The following is a 19,282-nucleotide window of genomic DNA, read 5'->3' on the forward strand; positions in this document are numbered from 1 at the left end:
GATTGAAACATGCCTTTGAAAAGTTCATTGAATCTAAAAAGAATCTAGGAGTTTCTAAGAACCAAATTAAATATTTTTTAATATTTCGGCTTTGGTGGAAATTGGTGAATCGTCATTCGCCTACCTTTCAAATATGTTATTATTTAGATTACAGCATACCTCTTCTAAGTATAATATATTGTGATTGGGCCCTAGCCTTAATACTACATTTGGGTGTTTTATTAAGGACTATCTCTATATCTAAACTAATCCTTCTTTCTTCTCTTATCAGATGTCTGCAAACAACGCTGCTTCTGGCTCTAATCCTAGTGGCTCCTTTTCTCTTATGAACTTGTGTGGGAAAGTCACTTTTGATGGATCCAACTTTAATAAATGGATTAGAAACATCAGAATGATTACTCGCTACGAGGACAAGGAATATGTCCTCGATAAGGAGCTTAAGGAGATTGATGAGACAGTTGCTACTCCTCAAGAGATCACTGAGTTCAGGGCACATGAAAGGGATGCCACCAAAGTGGCATGCATCATGATGGACACTATGACCGCGGATCTCCAAAAATCCTATGAATATTTCTACCCCTATGAGATGCACCAAGACTTGATGGAAAGATACCATCAAAGTGCTCGTCAAGAGAGGTATGAAATCATCTCCTCCATGATAACAACTCGCATGAAGGATGGTGAACCCATCACGGGCCACATGCAGAAAATGCAAAGATTTGTGGACCGTTTGCTGAAGCTAAATGTGAACTTCCCTGAGGAGCTTGCAATAGATATCATTTTGCACTCCTTACCTTCATGTTATGATCAATTCCGCATGACATACCACATGAACAAGGAAGAGGTCACACTCAGCAAACTTCAAGGACTCTTAAAAACCGCGGAAAGTGGTCTTAAGGGTAAGGCGATTGTTACTCCTACTCCTACCAACACCGCCCCTGTCTTGGCAATCGGGAAAGGACGAGGGAAGAAGAGAAAGAGTTCTTCGAAGGGTACCAATGTTAGGACCCTTGATGGCTCTTCTTCAAGTGGAACTAAGAAAGGTTTCATCACTCCTTCTTCTGACCCAAAAGAGGCTGAATGCTTCTATTGCCATGAAAAGGCACATTGGAAGCGGAACTGCCCAAAGTACCAGCAAGATGTGAAGGATGGGAAAGTTAAACCCAACCATGCAGGTATTTACACTATCATTTCTAATAACTCTCCCAATTCTAACTCTTGGGTCCTTGATACCGGTTGTGGTATTCATATTTGTTGTGACTTACAGGGACTAAGAAGAAGTGAGAATGTGGAGCAAGGAAGGATAAACTTAATCATGGGGAATAGGAAAGTTACACCTGTCACCAAGATTGGAGTTTATACTTTGTCGCTAAGTAGTGGGTTAAATTTAGATTTGAATAAATGTTGTTACTCGCCAGAAATGGCAAGAAATATTATTTCCTTTCATGCATTGTATAAACAAGGGTTTACCTTTTCATTTAATAATGAAGTTGGTTCTATTGATGCTTTCTTTAATAATGTTCTTTATTTTAAAGCATTACCTTGTGATGGTGTGTATGAAGTTGTGTCTGTTGTAGATAACTTAGGAAATAATGCGATGTGTATTGATTCTATTAATAATAATAACTTGGATAAAGCATCATTATGGAATTGTCGTCTTGGACATATAAGCAAGAAACGCATAGGCCAACTCCAAAAGGATGGAGTCTTGGAGTCATTTGACCTAAATTCAGATGATAGTTGCGAATCATTCTTACTTGGAAAAATGACAAAGTCACCCTTCACAGGCTCTTGTGATAGGGGTGAAGGTTTGTTGGACCTCGTACACACGGATGTGTGTGGACCATTCAAACATGCCACAAGGGATGCTAATCATTATTATTTGAATTTTACTGATGATTACAGTAGATATGGATATGTCTACTTAATCAAGCATAAGTCAAAGATTTCGAAAGGTTTAAGGAATTTAAACAGGAAGTCGAGAATCAATTGGGCAGGAACATTAAGATGCTTCGATCCGATCGAGGTGGTAAGTATCTTAGTTCAGAGTTCCTCGACTATCTTAGGGAACGTGGGATTGTCTCACAATTGACACCTCCCAGGACACCACAGTTGAATGGTGTAGCTGAGAGGCGTAATCGGACCTTGTTGGATATGGTTCGTTCCATGATGAGTCTAGCTTTGCTACCAATCTCATTTTGGGGGTATGCCTTAAAGACTGCCGCCCATATCCTTAATCTAGTCCCTACAAAGAAAGTTGCCAAAACTCCTCACGAGATGTGGACTGGTAAAGTACCCAACCTAGACCACATCAATATTTGGGGTTGCAAGGATTTTTTGAGGCGCGAGACTCATGACAAGCTAGAACCCCGAAGCGAGAGGTGTATTTTCATCGGCTACCCACAAAGATCCTTTGGTTACCTCTTCTACAGACCTAGTGATAATGTGGTTTTTGTAGCAAGAAGAGGGGTCTTTCGAGAGAGAGAGAGAGAGAGAGAGAGAGAGAGAGAGTTTATAAGCCAAGGAGACAGTGGGAGGCAAATTGATCTTGAAGAAATTCAAGAGTTAAGTGGTGAAGGAACTTCAAACGCTAGCCCTCAACTTGAGGAGGAAACTCCTGTTGAGCCAATTGACGAATCTGTACCTATGAGGCGTTCCACGAGAGTTAGGAATGCACCTGAGCATTACTATGATTTCCATATTACTGCAGAAGGTGAGACACTTATTAGTGATGAGACACTAGTAGGTCTGGATGATCCTAACAGCTACACAGAAGCCATGGCAGGCCCTGAGGCTGCTAAATGGAAAGAGGCTATGGATAGCGAGATACAGTCCATGTATGACAATCAAGTTTGGAACTTGGTTGACCATGTACCTGATCGTAAGGTAGTTGGGTGCAAATGGATCTTCAAGAAGAAGACCGACATGGATGGTAATGTACACACTTATAAGGCACGACTGGTTGCAAAGGGTTATTCTCAAACTCCGGGAGTTGATTATGATGAAGCCTTTTCACCAGTGGCCAAGATAAAGTCTATTAGGGTTCTGTTAGCCATTGCTGCATTTCATGACTATGAAATATGGCGAATGGATGTCAAAACCGCTTTCCTTAATGGAAAGTTGGCTGAAGATTTTTACATGGTTCAGCCAGAGGGTTTTGTCAGTACAGAGTACCCCAATAGAGTGTGTAAACTCGAGAAATCCATTTATGGATTGAAACAGGCACCTCGCAGATGGAATCTTTGCTTTGATGAGAAAGCCAAGGAATTTGGCTTTTCAAGGAGTGAAGATGAATCTTGTGTCTATATCAAGGCTAGTGGGAGCATAGTCAGTTTTTTGGTACTATATGTGGATGACATACTACTCATAGGAAATGACATCCCAACCCTGCAGGAAGTAAAGTCCTGGCTTGGGAAGTGTTTCGCTATGAAGGACCTTGGTGAAGTTGCCTATATCCTAGGGATAAGGATTTTGAGAAACAGGAGTAAAAGACTAATTGGACTTAGTCAAAGCACCTATGTGGACAAAGTGTTGAAAAGATTCAACATGCATAACTCCAAGAAAGGTGAGTTACCCATTCAGAGTAACGCCAGCTTGAGTAAGACACAAAGCCCTAGTACTAAGGCTGAGATAGCAGAAATGAGTCGACTACCTTATGCTTCAGCTGTAGGATCGATCATGTATGCTATGACGTGTACTCGACCTGATGTAGCTTTTGCTTTGAGCATGGTGAGAAGGTATCAGGGGAACCCTGGCAAGGCACACTGGACTGCGGTAAAAAATATCCTCAAGTACCTGTGAAGGACTAAGGACTAGGTCCTTACCCTTGGTGGGAGTGATAGCTTGAGAGTTGTAGGGTATAGTGATGCTAGCTTTCAGACTGACAGGGATAATTTCCGCTCTCAGTCGGGCTGGGTCTTTACCTTAAACGGAGGAGCAATCACTTGGAAGAGTTCCAAGCAGGAGACAGTGGCTGATTCCACTTGTGAATCATAGTATATAGCAGTAAGCTAGGCAGCAAAGGAGGCTATATGGCTAAAGAACTTCATCGGAGACCTTGGAGTTGTACCAGCTATAGAGGAGCCAATGGAGATTTTCTGTGACAGCAATAGTGCTGTTCCCTTAGCCAAGGAACCAAGAGATCATGGGAGATCCAGACACATTGACAGAAAATATCACTTCATCAGACATCGAATACAAGAAGGAATCCTCGTGGCAAAGAGGGTATCATCGGATGAGAACCCAGCAGATCCCCTCACGAAGGGACTAAGTAGGGTTAAGCATCTCCAGCATGCTTGGAGCATGGGCTAAAGGATGATATAAGTTTTAGTAGTTAGATAAATTATGAAATTTGTAAAGTGTAATTGACATTAGATGATGAATAAAAGGTGTTTTATTTATGAGTAAAGTGTTGCTATCTCTTGTCGATCGTTTACTATATTTCTTTTGCATGTTTTGACTTCCAAAATAATTATGTTTGGTATATCATATTATTCAAACCTCCACAGTCGGTCATATGTCGGAAGTGGGTATGAATCAAGACTGTCATGATTGGTTGCAGAGGTCTAAGGTGTTGGACATGGCTACAACAATCATGAGTGCTCATAAGTTCTGAGCATTGGACTCAACCCACGCTCACTGGAATCACTTCATGGAATTTTATCTCGAGTGATCGTGAGACGGTAATATCATATAAGTATTCAAACCTAGAGATATGATTTGTTACTTATGAGTTGGTTATGCATTGATTGTACGAAAACGCATTGGTAACTCGATGTTATAAAACGTGCATTTGTGTATAATTCAATGAGTGGTAGAACAAACATATGAGTCGAAGTTTATCTGTTCCTTCTAGGATTAGAAGCGATATCTGGGCCTCTCGATGATATTGTTTTGACCTATGTACCGGGCCCGGTCAGAACTAAATTGATGTGTTCAGTTAAGTTCTATGTCAAACAAATCAGAAATCGGGAAACAAATGCTGGACAATAGGTAAGACCATGTTCCATGTATTTGTCCGGCTGATATCTTGAACAGAGGATTATATGATCACTTATCTAAAATGGCGCATTCTAGTTCAACAGAGTTTAAAGAGCTATGATTGCTGATCGGTTCCTGAAGTCATACTTGCAACAATAGTTATTAGACTTATCCAAGTGGGAGACTGTTGGATATAGTGTCTAAGTCCATAACTATACTTGGTATGTACTTGACCAAACCCGGCATGGTCCATTTGGGTTGCACTTCACCCGAACAATTTATGGATAATCTTTTGAGAATAGTACAAGTTATGATTTATTAATATATTATAAGTTCTAATATATTAATATAAGATCATATTATTTAATTAGTATTGATCTATAATTAATCTAGGATTAATTTAGAGATCAAAGATATTACTAATTAAATATGGACTTCTATATTTATATAGTATGGGCTAATGCTTATTTGGAATGGGCTAGGTTTGCATGGAAAGTCCATGGATACTCCATGGAGCTTTAACCTATGGATCTCATGGAAATAAAGAAACATGGGTATTAGGGTTTACATGGATGTAACCCTAATCCACCACACTATATAAAGGAGGCTTTGGTTCTTGAAATCATGCTAGTTGAGGTGAGTAAAGCAAGAGGGCCAATTTCAAGATAGTAGTGACTATTCTCTCAAAGTTCCAAGTTTGTGGTGATTTGTGATTTCCATTTGAGGCATCCACACTATTGGTGCTAGGCTCTACAACTCCAAGCAATCAACTACTATTACAAGGTAAGTATTTCTACTAGCTTTATTTGATTTATGTTCCCCATGCCATGCTAGTTAGGATATGAACCTTGGAAAATTAATTATTTGCATGTATCTTAGACAAACATAGATCCAAGGTTTATTAGGGTTGCATGTACACTTAGGAAGTGTTAGAATGCTCAAACCCCATCAGTAACAACTCATATCTCTAGGTTTGAAGAATATAAGATATTATCGTCTCATGATCACTCGTGATAAAATCCATGAAGTGATTCCAATGAGTGTGAGTTGAATCCAATACTCAGAACTTATGAGTACTCATGAATGTTGTAGCACCACTTGCTATGTCCCATACCTTGGACATCTACAATCCAGCTTCATGACAGTCTTGATTCATATCTACTTCCAACATATGACTGACTATGGATAGTTTGAATAACTTAGTCATTCAGGAAGAACGACCTAGTTATTCTGGAAGTCATAACATGCAAAGTGAAACACAAGAATAATCGAATACAATATGGTCTCAGAACTTATGAATATAACTAAAACACCTTTTATTTATCACCATATTGATTACCCATCATTCATTGCATACTGTTTCAAACTATCAACTTTATACTTGAATTAAAACAATATTTGACCCATGATCCAAGCATGTACACTATGTTTTTATAAACACTAGTCATGCCATACACCAAGTATGCACACTATGTTTGTCTAAACATTAGTTATGCCATACTCCAAGTATGCATACTAAGTTTGTCTATGATCTTTACTTTGTGAAATAGATCGATTGAACATAATTCCAATGATTCTCATTTCACATTCCCAAATCCTTACGCAAATGGAAGAATTCCAAATTCATGCCATTTACCAATATATTGTTAGATTTTAAACTTATGTGCATTGATCCTCTTGTAATGATTATGCACAAAGTTACAAAGACTTGTCAACAGACATTACAGAGTATTCCAATGGAGATCATTCCATGGAAACGAAGTCTCAAATTCAAAGTACATTGCTTTGAATATCCTACTTGCATTAAGTTTCCTAATCTTACACATATTTGATGAATAACTTCCACCTATGGGAACATTTCCATATTCCCCTTTTGACTATTACTCCAAACAAGAGTTACCTCTTTTCAATATATGTCAATATGGTCCTTCCAAAATTAAAATTATACTTACAACTGTCCCTGAGTAACCAATCTTTGGTAAACCTTATATTGTCCTCGACAATTTATTATTATTTTAGTTATATCCAATTCTAGACTTTTTCCCTTCTTAATGCCTCAGGAATTTGGAAAATTTTAGAAACGATGAATATTATAGCACATGCAATCGATCATATATCCAAAGCATATGGGACACGATTCATGATGTCTAACATAAAGACATGATAATAGACCAGTCCTTTTTCTACAATATTTCTATTTGTCAAGTTCTCATAATTCAGATTATGAAAAGGGATGTCGTAATCATAATCGAATTTTAGAACGCAAATAATAGACCCATATATAGAATTTCCTTATGTTGAGCCATTCCAACAAAAAATTCATATATATCCTTGAATAAAGATGAATAAAACCTCAATCTAAACTTTTAAAATTGAAATGAAGTATAATTTCCTCTCCCTTAATTATAGCAAAACAACTTTTCAACCCCTACAACTTCTCGAATTGAAACTTTTGTTTTCTATAATTAACATTGCTATCTTGCAATACTAATAATAATTATCATGCTCCCATTAACATGATGATTATTATGATAACACTTATGATCCCACTAGCTTTGACATGTACTCAGAAATCAACTGAACTTCTAGAAATCAACACTTTATTGACTTTCTTACCAAAGTTCTGATACGAGAAGTTTTGATAAAAATTTATCAAAATCACACACCTTTCCTTAGATAGCTCACATGTGTGTCTAAACAATTTTTAGAACTATGAAAAGAGATGTTGTAATCATAGTATCAATTTTTTAGACCTTTGCCATTTCTTACAAGTCCATGTTAGTGTGTCGGTTAACCATACACGCTCCACTAAGGATTTTGAGAATGCAAATATCACAACTGTTATCTACTTAAAATCTACTTAGTGAAAGTATTTCCTCACCATCATTTTCATGAATCGTAGAGAAACCTTATGACACTTAGATTTTATGATGTATGTGTTCTTATCCATGTGAATTTGTCAAAACCATAATCACGAGAAAATGATAATGACAAATCCAAACTCATATGGACTGAACTCAATCTTAATTTCTTTCCACTTGGCAGCACAAGGGCCTGTCATTGCTTCCAAGTTTTTATGCAACCAATTGAGAACTCTCAGAACTCATATGCAAACCCAACTTTAACCGGAATGGGCACAAAAATAGGAATATGTTAACACAATAGGCTATAAACCTCACGTCGTATGCTAGTGATACTGTACAGGTTTTTATTCTTGATTAGATCTTGAAAGTCTTGGAGGATCTTTAAGACTCCCACTGTCCTCTTGACATATAAGACTCTCTTGCCAAGACCCCTTCCTTGACAAACAAATATTCAAGAGATAGTGTGGATTCTTATCAAGACAAACACTTCACACAATTGGCCTTAGTTGGTCATTGTTTTATCCAAAACATCACAACTTACCAATTTCAAATGTACAAGAGTAGAAAACATTTTACTCTTACATTTGACAAGTGTTATAAACCTTCTTTAAGATGTGTCACTCAAGTTACAATCTTGGAGTATGACTCTAAGACTTGTTTTGGAACGAAGTATGACTCATCTTCTTGATTTAACCATTTCAACAATTCATGATTCCTCTTCTTATCCATAAGAATGCACTAAGATGTCCTTAGAATACCAATTATGATGTGGTTCTTTAATCATTAAGATGATCACAAAATATGATACTAAAGTACTCTCCCAACTTTTCAGATTTGACAAACTTTTATCTTTCTGCCTAATTTGATTCTTCTCATTCGTTCTGCCATACATCGAAACTTTTCCAATGTTTTAGAACTATACTTAAACTTGTAAGTATAACCATATTTACTAAACTTTAGTAAATCATGACAAATAGGCTTATCAATCTTTAGTGGTGGACTTGACCAGTGCACAAGAATGTGTACTCGATCCCTTAGTCCTTCACTTGACTCACATATACATGTGAACAGGGAATTAGTCATAATTTTCCAAAGATGAAAATTATCATTCATCATACTATACAACTTGCATGATTTCCAAGTTTCTATCCAATTAAAACTTGGGTGATGAGAATCTTTCCTAATTTGGTAAATTAGACATTACCACAAATGAAAGAAACAAATCCATTTTCCAATATTGCTATCAATGGAATCATATAAGCAACAATTTTTCACAAATGTCATTGTAAGGATACTTAGAATAAATAATATCAAAAATTTTCCTTTTATTTAAAACGTTGCGGAAAAACTTATCCTTACAGTGCAAATGCATATGAAAAACTTGTTTATATCTATTCCTAAGCAATATATCATAACTCCTAAGCAACAACTCAAAATTTTGATCACCGAACCATGCAATCGAAATCCATCTTCGCGATCAGAATCAACATATTCTTCCTTTAAGTTTCTTCACTTTTCTTTGATTCTTAAAACATCAACATGTGACCCAGTCACATCATGCAATAAGAATCTCATAATAGAAACTTAATAGAGTTACATACTGGACTTTACCTGAAGTAAAGTCAAACTTCTTGACTTGATCAACCTTATGATCTTTCAGGTAAATAGGCAGCTTTGCAATCAATATGTAACATCCCAAAAATACAACCCAAAAGTTTTTGTTTTAACATTACTAAAACAACAACATCAAATGTTATATAGTAAAACCATGCATTATATGTCTCAAAACGCCATAGTGAATGTATCAAATCAAAGATGAAGTCAACATCATATCAAAATATCTGAATAAAACTCCCAGGATAAAAATGTAACTGTGGTGTGTGCCATGCCATCATCCCGAGCTCTTCACCTTCCTAGCAGAAGTACCTGAAACCAAAACTGAAACTGTAACCATGAAGCTTAGTAAGCTCCCCCAAACTACCACATACCATACAATAATATATAAAGCAACTACTGGGCCTTGCTCACTACATTGTACCAAATTCCGGAAACTGCATCGGACCGAAGTCCGGAACTAACCAGTAACCAGGGCCTAGCCCTCTGCATCGGACCAAAGTCCAGAAACTGCATCGGACCGAAGTCCGGAACTAACCAGGGCCTTTGCCCTCTACATCGCACCGAAGTCCGGAAACTGCATCGGACCGAAGTCTGGAACGAACCAGGGTCTTGCCCTTTGCAGCGGATCGAAGTCCAGAAACTGACTGAACATAGCATAGCATAATCATAACTACTAGCATAAACACATATACTGCATACTACATCGTACCGAAGTCCGGAACACATAACACAAAGACATGCTTGAATCATAAATACATCAAGCACACTACTACTGCATCGGACCGAAGTCCAACTTTAAAGTTTCCAATTCATAGATCTGGGCTTCTAGGGCTGGTTTTGCACATAAAGTTTCCAACTTTACGTGCATGCACACGCGAATGGGGCTAAAACACCAAAACCATCCAACACTAAGCACTTAGGGTTTGGAACAAGGCTATATTTGCATAAAGGTAGCTATATTGAGTTCCTAAGGCTCAATAACATCCAGATCTATGGTCTCCATCCTAAGGAGAGCTCTAATCTCGAGTTTGAATCATAAAAAGTTCCAAAAGTGACATAAACAAGCATAAAAGAGGGTTTAATGGAAGAATAAGCAAGGTAATAACTTTATTACCAGAATATGAAGCAGATGGAAGCTAGTTCTTGGATCTCCTTCCTCTTCTATTGATCCTCTTTCCCTCCTTCTCTTCTAAAACTCCCAAGTTATCACAAAACACTCAAGCTCAATAATAGGGACTAGGGTTTTACAGAGAAATGCTCTAAAGGTGCTGGAGGCTAGGGTGGAAGGCTATAATGACGTTTAAATAGGTTGCAAACCCTGGGATTTAGGGTTTCATCCAGACTAGCGGACTCGCCGAGTTCGGGATACAGACTCATCGAGTCGCCTACTAAAGACACGTGCAAATCTTGCATCAACTCGACGAGTTGGGCTACTGACTCGTCGAGTACCTCTTAAGAAATGAAAAATACTTTATTTAAATTTACATACCCGAAATGGGGCATTACATAATACCCCTTCCTTTGGCATGAGAAACATATGGACTCTTTGGGAATAGTACCTGGGACTATCGCATACTTTACCTTTCTCTTTAGCATTTGGTTAACCGAGTTGACTGTGGTCGATCCCTTTCCATTGGGAAGAGAATGCCTTTTCTACATATCCAATGTTACCATTATCAATGTCCATTATGAAGTTGATCTCCTAATCAAATTTTCTTTACTAGTCCTCAAATCATTGTTGATTCAGCAGCACCAAGCAAATAGATAAGATCATTAAGGGTCATGTCATAGTTTGTTTCATAGAAGTCCCAAGGAACTTACTATGTGACTTAAAAAGTGATTAAACATCCAACTTTCTTAAGACTTTGACACCCAACTCTCCCGGCTTGTCAATATGTGACTTCATATCCAAGATGCGATCACACATAGACATTACTTGCCAATAGGGCTTGAGTGACCTTGTACCTGTGTGTTAGGGAGAATAATTGGAGGAGGTGATGGAAGTGAAGTTCCAAGAGATTCGGGAAGATCATGGATGTCTGAACTAGACATCTTTTGGGAGATATTCAAGATAGTAGATATAAAGTCCTTAATATAACACTCAATATGAAATATTAAGGCTAGGACCCAACACAATATTTTTATAACTTGGAAGACGGATGCCGTAATCCAAGCTATAAAATATTTAAAGGTAGGCGAATGACGATTCACCAATTTCCACCATGAAAACGAAATAATTTTATTAGGTTTTACTTAGATTTGAAACTCCTAGATCTTTTGAGATTCATTGAACTGTTCAACGGCATGTTTCAATCTCGTTTGTGCTGTAACATCCAGAATTTACAACCCAAAAATTTTTGTTTTAATATTACTAAAAACCATAATATCAAATGTTATATAATAAAAACCATGAATCATATGTCTCAAATGCCATAGTAAATGTATCAATTCAAAACTGAAGTCAATATTATATCAAAATATTTGAATAAAACTCCCAGGATAAAACTGCAGCTGTGGTGTGTGTCATGCCATCAACCCGAGCTCTTCCCCTTACTAGCGGAAGTACCTGAAACCAAAACCAAAACTGTAAGCACAAAGCTTAGCGAGCTCCCCCAAACTACCACATACCATACATTAACATAATAAACACATACAACAATTATTGGGCCCCGCCCAATGCATCGGGCCCCGCCCGGCATCAGACCGAAGTCCGGAATAACATGGGCCCCGCCCACTGCATCGCCCCCCCCCTCGGCATGGGACTGAAGTTCGAAATGACTGGATATAACATATCAAGATCATTTAGCATAATCACATATTGTATCGGCTTGCCCGACATACTACACATAGCAACACATGCTTGAATCATGAAGACATCAAGCATACATACTAGATACTACTGCTATCTAAACGGGTCGACATTATGGCCGTAAACCTGTTCCTAATGGAAGAGGACTCACCTCGAAATGTTGGCTGCTGAGATGCTAAGTTTGAAACTGGATGACTGCTGCTGTGGAATTCTCCGGCTATAAATCCCAAAAACACTAGATCAGGCACAGATAACTGTCCTTAGGGTAAAATGACTATTTTACCCCTGGTCAAAGTCAACTTTCAGTTGATCGGACTTGCCAAGTCAGGGGGTAGACTCACCGAGTCCCTCCATCACTAGATCTGAACTCTAACTCACCGAGTCCATTCCCACTCACTGATTCACCTAAACTCAAATCGGGGAAAAATCAGGGACTCGTCGAGTGTGAAGAACAACTCATCGAGTCCCAAGCATGAAGATTCCATACAGTCGATTCTAATCCATTCCAGTGTATCCAACCCATAGATCTAAGCTCCTGGGACTATATGAACACGTAAAGTTGCCAACTTTACGTGTAACCAAGACGCAATGAAGCAATAACACTCAAACTTTACTATTATGGGGTTAATAAGCCAAAACAAAGCCATGGATGCCAAAAAGGTGATCTCCTTGAGCTTCTAGAGCTCAAGAGAGGCTAGATCTAATATATGACTCGGTCATAAGGCTTTATCACAAAGGATTTGGGGTTTTTGAGCTTAAAACCAACAATTTGGAAACAAACTAGATCTATTAGCTCAATAAGCAAGATGGAAACTATATTACCAAAAGGGATGACCAAAGAGGAGTGTATTCTGGATCTACTTCTTCTTCCTTGAGCTCTTCAACCTTCTCCTTCTTCTTCTTGCTCTAGAATGCACCAAAAGTTCCTTCACAAGGCAAAACTACTCACACACACTTCAAGGAGGCTAGGGCTTCGGGAATAGGTCTCTAGGGAGTAAGGGGGCTGGCTTGGGGCGATAATGAAGTTTAAATAGGGTGCAAACCCTTGAAATTAGGGTTTCATCCAGACAGGCAGACTCGTCGAGTCCCATAATATGGACTCGTCGAGTAGCCAACTTAAACTGCGTGCAAATCCCGTCTCTACTCGACGAGTCGGGCTACTGACTCGTCGAGTACCCCTTAAGAAATGAAAATTGCTTTTATTTAAATCTCATACCAGAAATGGGGTGTTACATGTGCCCACTCAAATTTGTGACTGGGATGCCGAGGATCACAAAACAAGGTGTGAATAACAATGCAAATATACTTGGTACCCTTAATATTTACCTCTCAATCGATGTGCCAGTTAACCACATGCACTCCACTGATACTATAATAAACATTAATTTACCCTTTGCCTACCTTCTTAAATCCAGCTAGTGTGCCGGTTAACCACACGCGTGCCACTAACTGACTTAAGCAAAGTGCAAACTCTAATTTCATGGGTTAGCACCAAATTCACATTTTCCTAAAGTAACTAAGATTGGGATTTTTTAAAAGATTTAGTTACTTTATATTTATCATTAATACTTTTAATGAAGGGAGAATTCTAGTCCTTGTCCTACCCGTTCGGCTAACGAACCTCCACCAGTCAAGGAAGCGATGGGTGAGAGCGGACACCCATTAAACTGCCATTTTATAGGCAATAACCTTATACCCCCTTATAGACCGGCTTCGTGAATGAAGCCTACTAACGGTAAGATTGACTTTGTTCTTATACATATATATATATTATTAACTTATAATACTATAAAGTATAAGGGTTGAATTTTAACTTTTAAAATTCTAAGGGCTTAATTTGGAATTAAAGTATTCATGAGGGAAAACTTTACAAATTCCAAAACTTGAGGGAAAGTTTTGAAACTATTCAATTCCACAACTTGTGTGTTAAAGTAGTTTTTATTCAAAAAAACTCTTCAAGTTCCATAACTTGAGGACAAGTTATGGAAGACTTTAAACTATTAAAAGAATATGACTTTTCTTTATTCATAACCTATGGAAATATTTATGAGTTTTAAGAATCTTAAATGTGACTTTTCATATAACCTGAGGACAAGTTACAAAAACACATTTTAGAACCAACTCTTAGATTAATTTGGAATAAAACAACAATTTTCACATAACTTTTCCATTAATCTAAGCAACTCATAAGAACAAGATAATTCAATCAAAATTTTTCATGTAATTAGCCTAACTATTAAACTAATACAAAACATGAATCTATTGACAATTATCTTTGAAATTGGATTAACATTAACATTACCACATCAAAAACAGGTTTATAAGCTAAAAAACAGCTTAGGATAATGTTCCTAGTCTAATTCCAGCAAAAACAGTCGAAGATATGTTGTATGAGGGTCCAACTCGTCGAGTGCATGAACCAACTCAGCGAGTTGGATGAGTTTAGCCTTGGACTCATCGAGTCCCCCCATGTACTCAGCGAGTCTGCTGAGCAGACAGCAACAAACTTCAATTTTTCAGCCAAGTTTGCAAGTATAACAAGAAAACAAACCTAGGCTCTGATACCACTATTGGATTTAGGGAATTCTAACACCCATAAGTGTACATGCAATCCTAAATACCTTGGATCTATGTTTTCTCTATTATACATACAAATATGAATATTCCAAGGTATTACATACAATCATAAGTACTAGTATAACAAAACTAGATAGAATACATACCTTTCTGATGTAGCTTGATTCCATGGAGCTCAAGAGCCTAGTGCCCCAAGTGTGACACCTCAAATGGTTCACACAACATTAATTACACTTAGAATAACTTGAGAGAAATGAGATACTTCATGAAATCGGCTAGCCCTCACCATTCCTTCATAGTGCCCATTTTTGGGAAGAATAAGATGCTTATATAGTGTATCACAATTAGGGTTACACCATGTAAACCCTAATTGTCATGGCCTTTCATATCCATGATCCATGGGTACAAAAACACCATGGAGCATCCATGGAACATCCTATGGGTTTTAGCCTAACTTGATAATCCATGGAGCATTAGCCCACTATACAAGTATGGATGATTTACACAATCAACCCATATATTTAATTAGTCTCCTTTTGATTACTTAATTAATTCCAAATTAATTCTTGGTCAATACTAATTAAATAATCTTATTAAATATATTAGAACTTATAATATATTGATAAACCTTAAGTATTATTTCTATCATTTTAGTCTATCCAAATGCATGATGCTATGCAACCCAAATGGACCATGTCGATCGGGTCAAGTACATAACAAAAATAGTTATGGACTTAGACACTAATCCAACACTTTAATCATGATTATGTTGTGGGGATGAATAACTAGAAGCATTCTTTCTTTTTATTTCTTGTTTGCATTTACATTGGCATTTGCATTTTATCTTTCCCGAGGTTGGTCCATGTTTTGTTTTCTTGAGGACAAGAAAGATTTAAGCTTTGGGAGATTTTTTAGGTGCATAAATTACACCTTTTCACATGTTTATTTCTAGACTATTCATATCAGTGCATTGTATTTTAATCTAATTTTACATGCATTTTACATTTTTGGGATAAATCGAGGTCTATCTACTTTTCACTCTTTTTGTGGATGTTTCAGGGTGATTTGAAGATTAGAGCATGCTTAGGATGTTCGAGGGAAGCTCTCGGCAAAATTTTAGAATTTTTGAAGTCGGATTAAAGAAGTTGCAAAATTGGAAAAATCTCATTTGCTCAGGTCATTACGCGGGCCATGTAATGATGCCTTTGCATTACACAACCTTGCTTTGGAGCATTTCAGCAAATATATGTAGTTGTTACACAACCGTGTAACAATGCCTTGGCATTACATGGGCTATGTAATGTGGTCTGGCACTTTAATTTGAATGCGTAACTTCCGATTAAAAGAGGGCTTTTTGGCATTTTTGAAGGGACTTCGACCAAAGACTTCAAGGAGAGATTTTTGGGACATCATATCACCATTTAACACTTTTAAAACACTTTGATTTTGATTTTGTAATTTTTTTTGAAGATCAAAACTTGTTAGATTTATGTTCTAAGTTAGTCATGTGTGGCTAATTTTCCATATCATTTCCGATTCTAGATTCTTATGTATTTGTTGTTAAGATTGTGATTTGCACTTGATTTCATGTTTCTATCTAGTAATATTTGGTTTGCTCTTCATTAAAATGTTTGATTTATACTCAATTTCACTTGATAAATGGAATTAGGGTTCTTATTATTCTAGTTAATCAAATTGTAAAATTCGTAAATCTGTTATGATTTGATGTTGGTAACAAGCACTTAATTGGTTTCAACTAGATCAAAACTAGTGTAATCAAAGATCAGATGTTCTTACACTCTCAAACATATGAAGAGTATTGAACATTATTGGTAGTTGTTACATGAACTCAAAGTCTTCTAGTGATTTAATTCAAAAGCTTGTTGGTGTTGAATCAACTAGAAGAAGTTTTACTTAAAGATCATGTTTTGAGTAAAATACTTTTGTTAAATTGGATATTAGAGCTTATTAATATCTTAATTACCAACCTAGAATGAACATGAATTCTTAATTACCAACCTAGAATGAACATGAATTCTTAATTACCAACCTAGAATGAGCATGAATTGAACTCAATTTTCATCTTACAACATGATACAAGAAAAGGAATTATAATCGGAAATGTGTTTTAAATCCTTAATTCTAGTTTTTAACTTGTTTAGTTCCTAAGTTGTTTATTATTGAAATTAAATTTCATAAACAAAATCCCGTAATTTATCAAATGATTATGTGTATGTGTGAAAACATTGTTAAACATTAAGTCCCATATCTTTGTGGACCAACCCTGCTTACTTTGTACTATCTTTAGTATAGTTAGTGGTGTTAAATTGTAATTACTTTTATCCCTTTATTTGTTTGTTTGACAACCAAACAAGCCTTTGACACATACAAAGGTCCAACTGGAAGAAGGGGTGATGATGGTGATGCTTATTTGCCACTCAACTACTAAAGCACTTATTTTCCCTTCTTCTTTTCTTCTCCAAGTTAACAAATACACAAAAATGGCAAACTGTCTCAAAGAGGGTTGTGCTTAGGGTTTCTGGAGGCTAGAGAGCAATGAAGGCTGAGGATGAACAACCCTACCCCCTCATTCAATTAAATACCTAGAAAAATTAGGGTTTGTTCATCATGCTGCTCTCACGTCATGACCAACAATGTCTCACATCGTGAGACTCAAAATGTGAGTCAATGGATCAACATTAACTAACAACATGATTGGAATTCCAAAGCCTATCAAGCCTTCCCAGCGTGAGATTTCCCAAAATAGTATGGTCTCTCACTTGGAATTCCAAAAGTTTCTTTCTCTTGCTTCTCTTCCCAATCAATGGTCGCTCCCATCTGGGTCAAAGTCGTAAGAGGTTCCGTAATTCGCGAGGAGTTCTAAATGAACTACGACAGTAGGTCAGCGAGACCTAGAGTTTGGTGAATGCCCGTCGACATCTTCGGTGCTGAAATATTCTCAACGGTTTTGATTATTGGAAGGGTCCTCAAGAATTCCCACATCACTAATAGTGTGTCTTAGGAATTCGACTCTTCGATTCTAAAACTCGTATTTAGAGAACTTCGTGTAATGCTTCTCTGATCGTAATGCTTCCATGGTTTGTTGTAGATGCTCTTTATGATTTCCTTCTTACTACGAGAGTAGATAAGTAAGTCATTTATAAGGACAATGACGAACTGATCCAAGTAAGAATGGTGTACCATATTCATTAAGTTCATGAATACTATAGGCGTATTGGTCCTATCCGAAGGATATCACTACGGACTCATAGCATCCGCATCGAGTTTGGAAGATTGTCCTTGGAACATCCTTCACTAACACTCGCAACTAGTGATATTCGGATATTGGGTCCATTTCTGAAATTCACTTCGTTCCTTCCGTTTGATCAACCAATTCATCTATGCGAGGTAGAAGGTAATGATTTCTAATGGAAGTCCCGTCGAGGTCTGTGCTACGAGGACTTCCCAAGGTGTTACCCATCATAGTACTTCTCTCGCCTAAGCACGTTTAACTGCGGAGTTCTGATGGGATCCGGTGCATTAGCATTGGTATGATCGCATCCGCTGAAGTCTGTCTTCTTGAAGAATAAGACCGGAGCTCTCAAAGGTGAGGAGCTTTGTCTTTTCATTCTATTGTTGAGTAGTCGTTAAGTTGTCTGCGTAGTTCTTCTATCTCCATGGGGGTTAGACCGTAGGGCGATCTGGTTATAGGAATCGTATTGGGTTCTAAGTTTGTTCGCATGACGATGTGATCACTCGTAGTCTTGGACAGTCTCCGTCCTGAAGTTTATATTAGAAGTCATACATGGTTCATCAATCGTAGTCTCGTGTATACGAGTCATATATAAATAAGATTGAAAAGATAGTCAAATAAATGATTCTTCTTTAACCTCACATCCCAACGAGGAAAAGAAGTTAAAGTGGAATCATCAATTCTAAACATGTAGAACCTTGATTATATACCACCCCTGTGTATACATTCTTCAGCGATAGATCAACCGTAAAGGTCCTTGGTTTGAACTTGACGTACTGTACGAGTGGTACTTTGAGGAGGTTTGTTGAGGTTTCTTCGAGAGGGTTATGAAACATGAGGTACTCTATGCATGAGTACTTCGGAGTTCTGGAACGACAGCTTCGCAAGAAAGGCGATTTCGGAGAAAGATATGTGCGTACGAAACTGGTATTGTGCGGATCGAAATGACTCAAGTCGTATGATAATGTCAGACTTACTTAGAAGTAAAAGACATTAGATTTGAACAGAAATGCGTTACAGACAAAACACAACAGTGCAACTTTTAAAAGAGTTATAGTACTTTAGAGTAACTACAGGAATACTGTTGCGAACAAAGTATACTACAAAAGACAAGTATACGCAGCACGAGGGTCCCTTAACTGACGGGATCTCGCAAAAGATAAGACTCGAGTTGCACTAGTT

The 19,282-nt window shown here is 37.4% G+C and overlaps 1 pseudogene; it reads right to left on the minus strand.

Annotated features, from left to right (window-relative positions):
- Positions 1–18,291: 18,291 nt before the first annotated feature.
- On the minus strand, positions 18,292–18,410 carry LOC111898423 (5S ribosomal RNA; annotated as a pseudogene).
- Between the last annotated feature and the right edge of the window lie 872 nt (positions 18,411–19,282).

This window comes from Lactuca sativa, chromosome 1, assembly GCF_002870075.4.
Source record: "Lactuca sativa cultivar Salinas chromosome 1, Lsat_Salinas_v11, whole genome shotgun sequence".
Taxonomy (NCBI): Eukaryota; Viridiplantae; Streptophyta; class Magnoliopsida; order Asterales; family Asteraceae; genus Lactuca; species Lactuca sativa.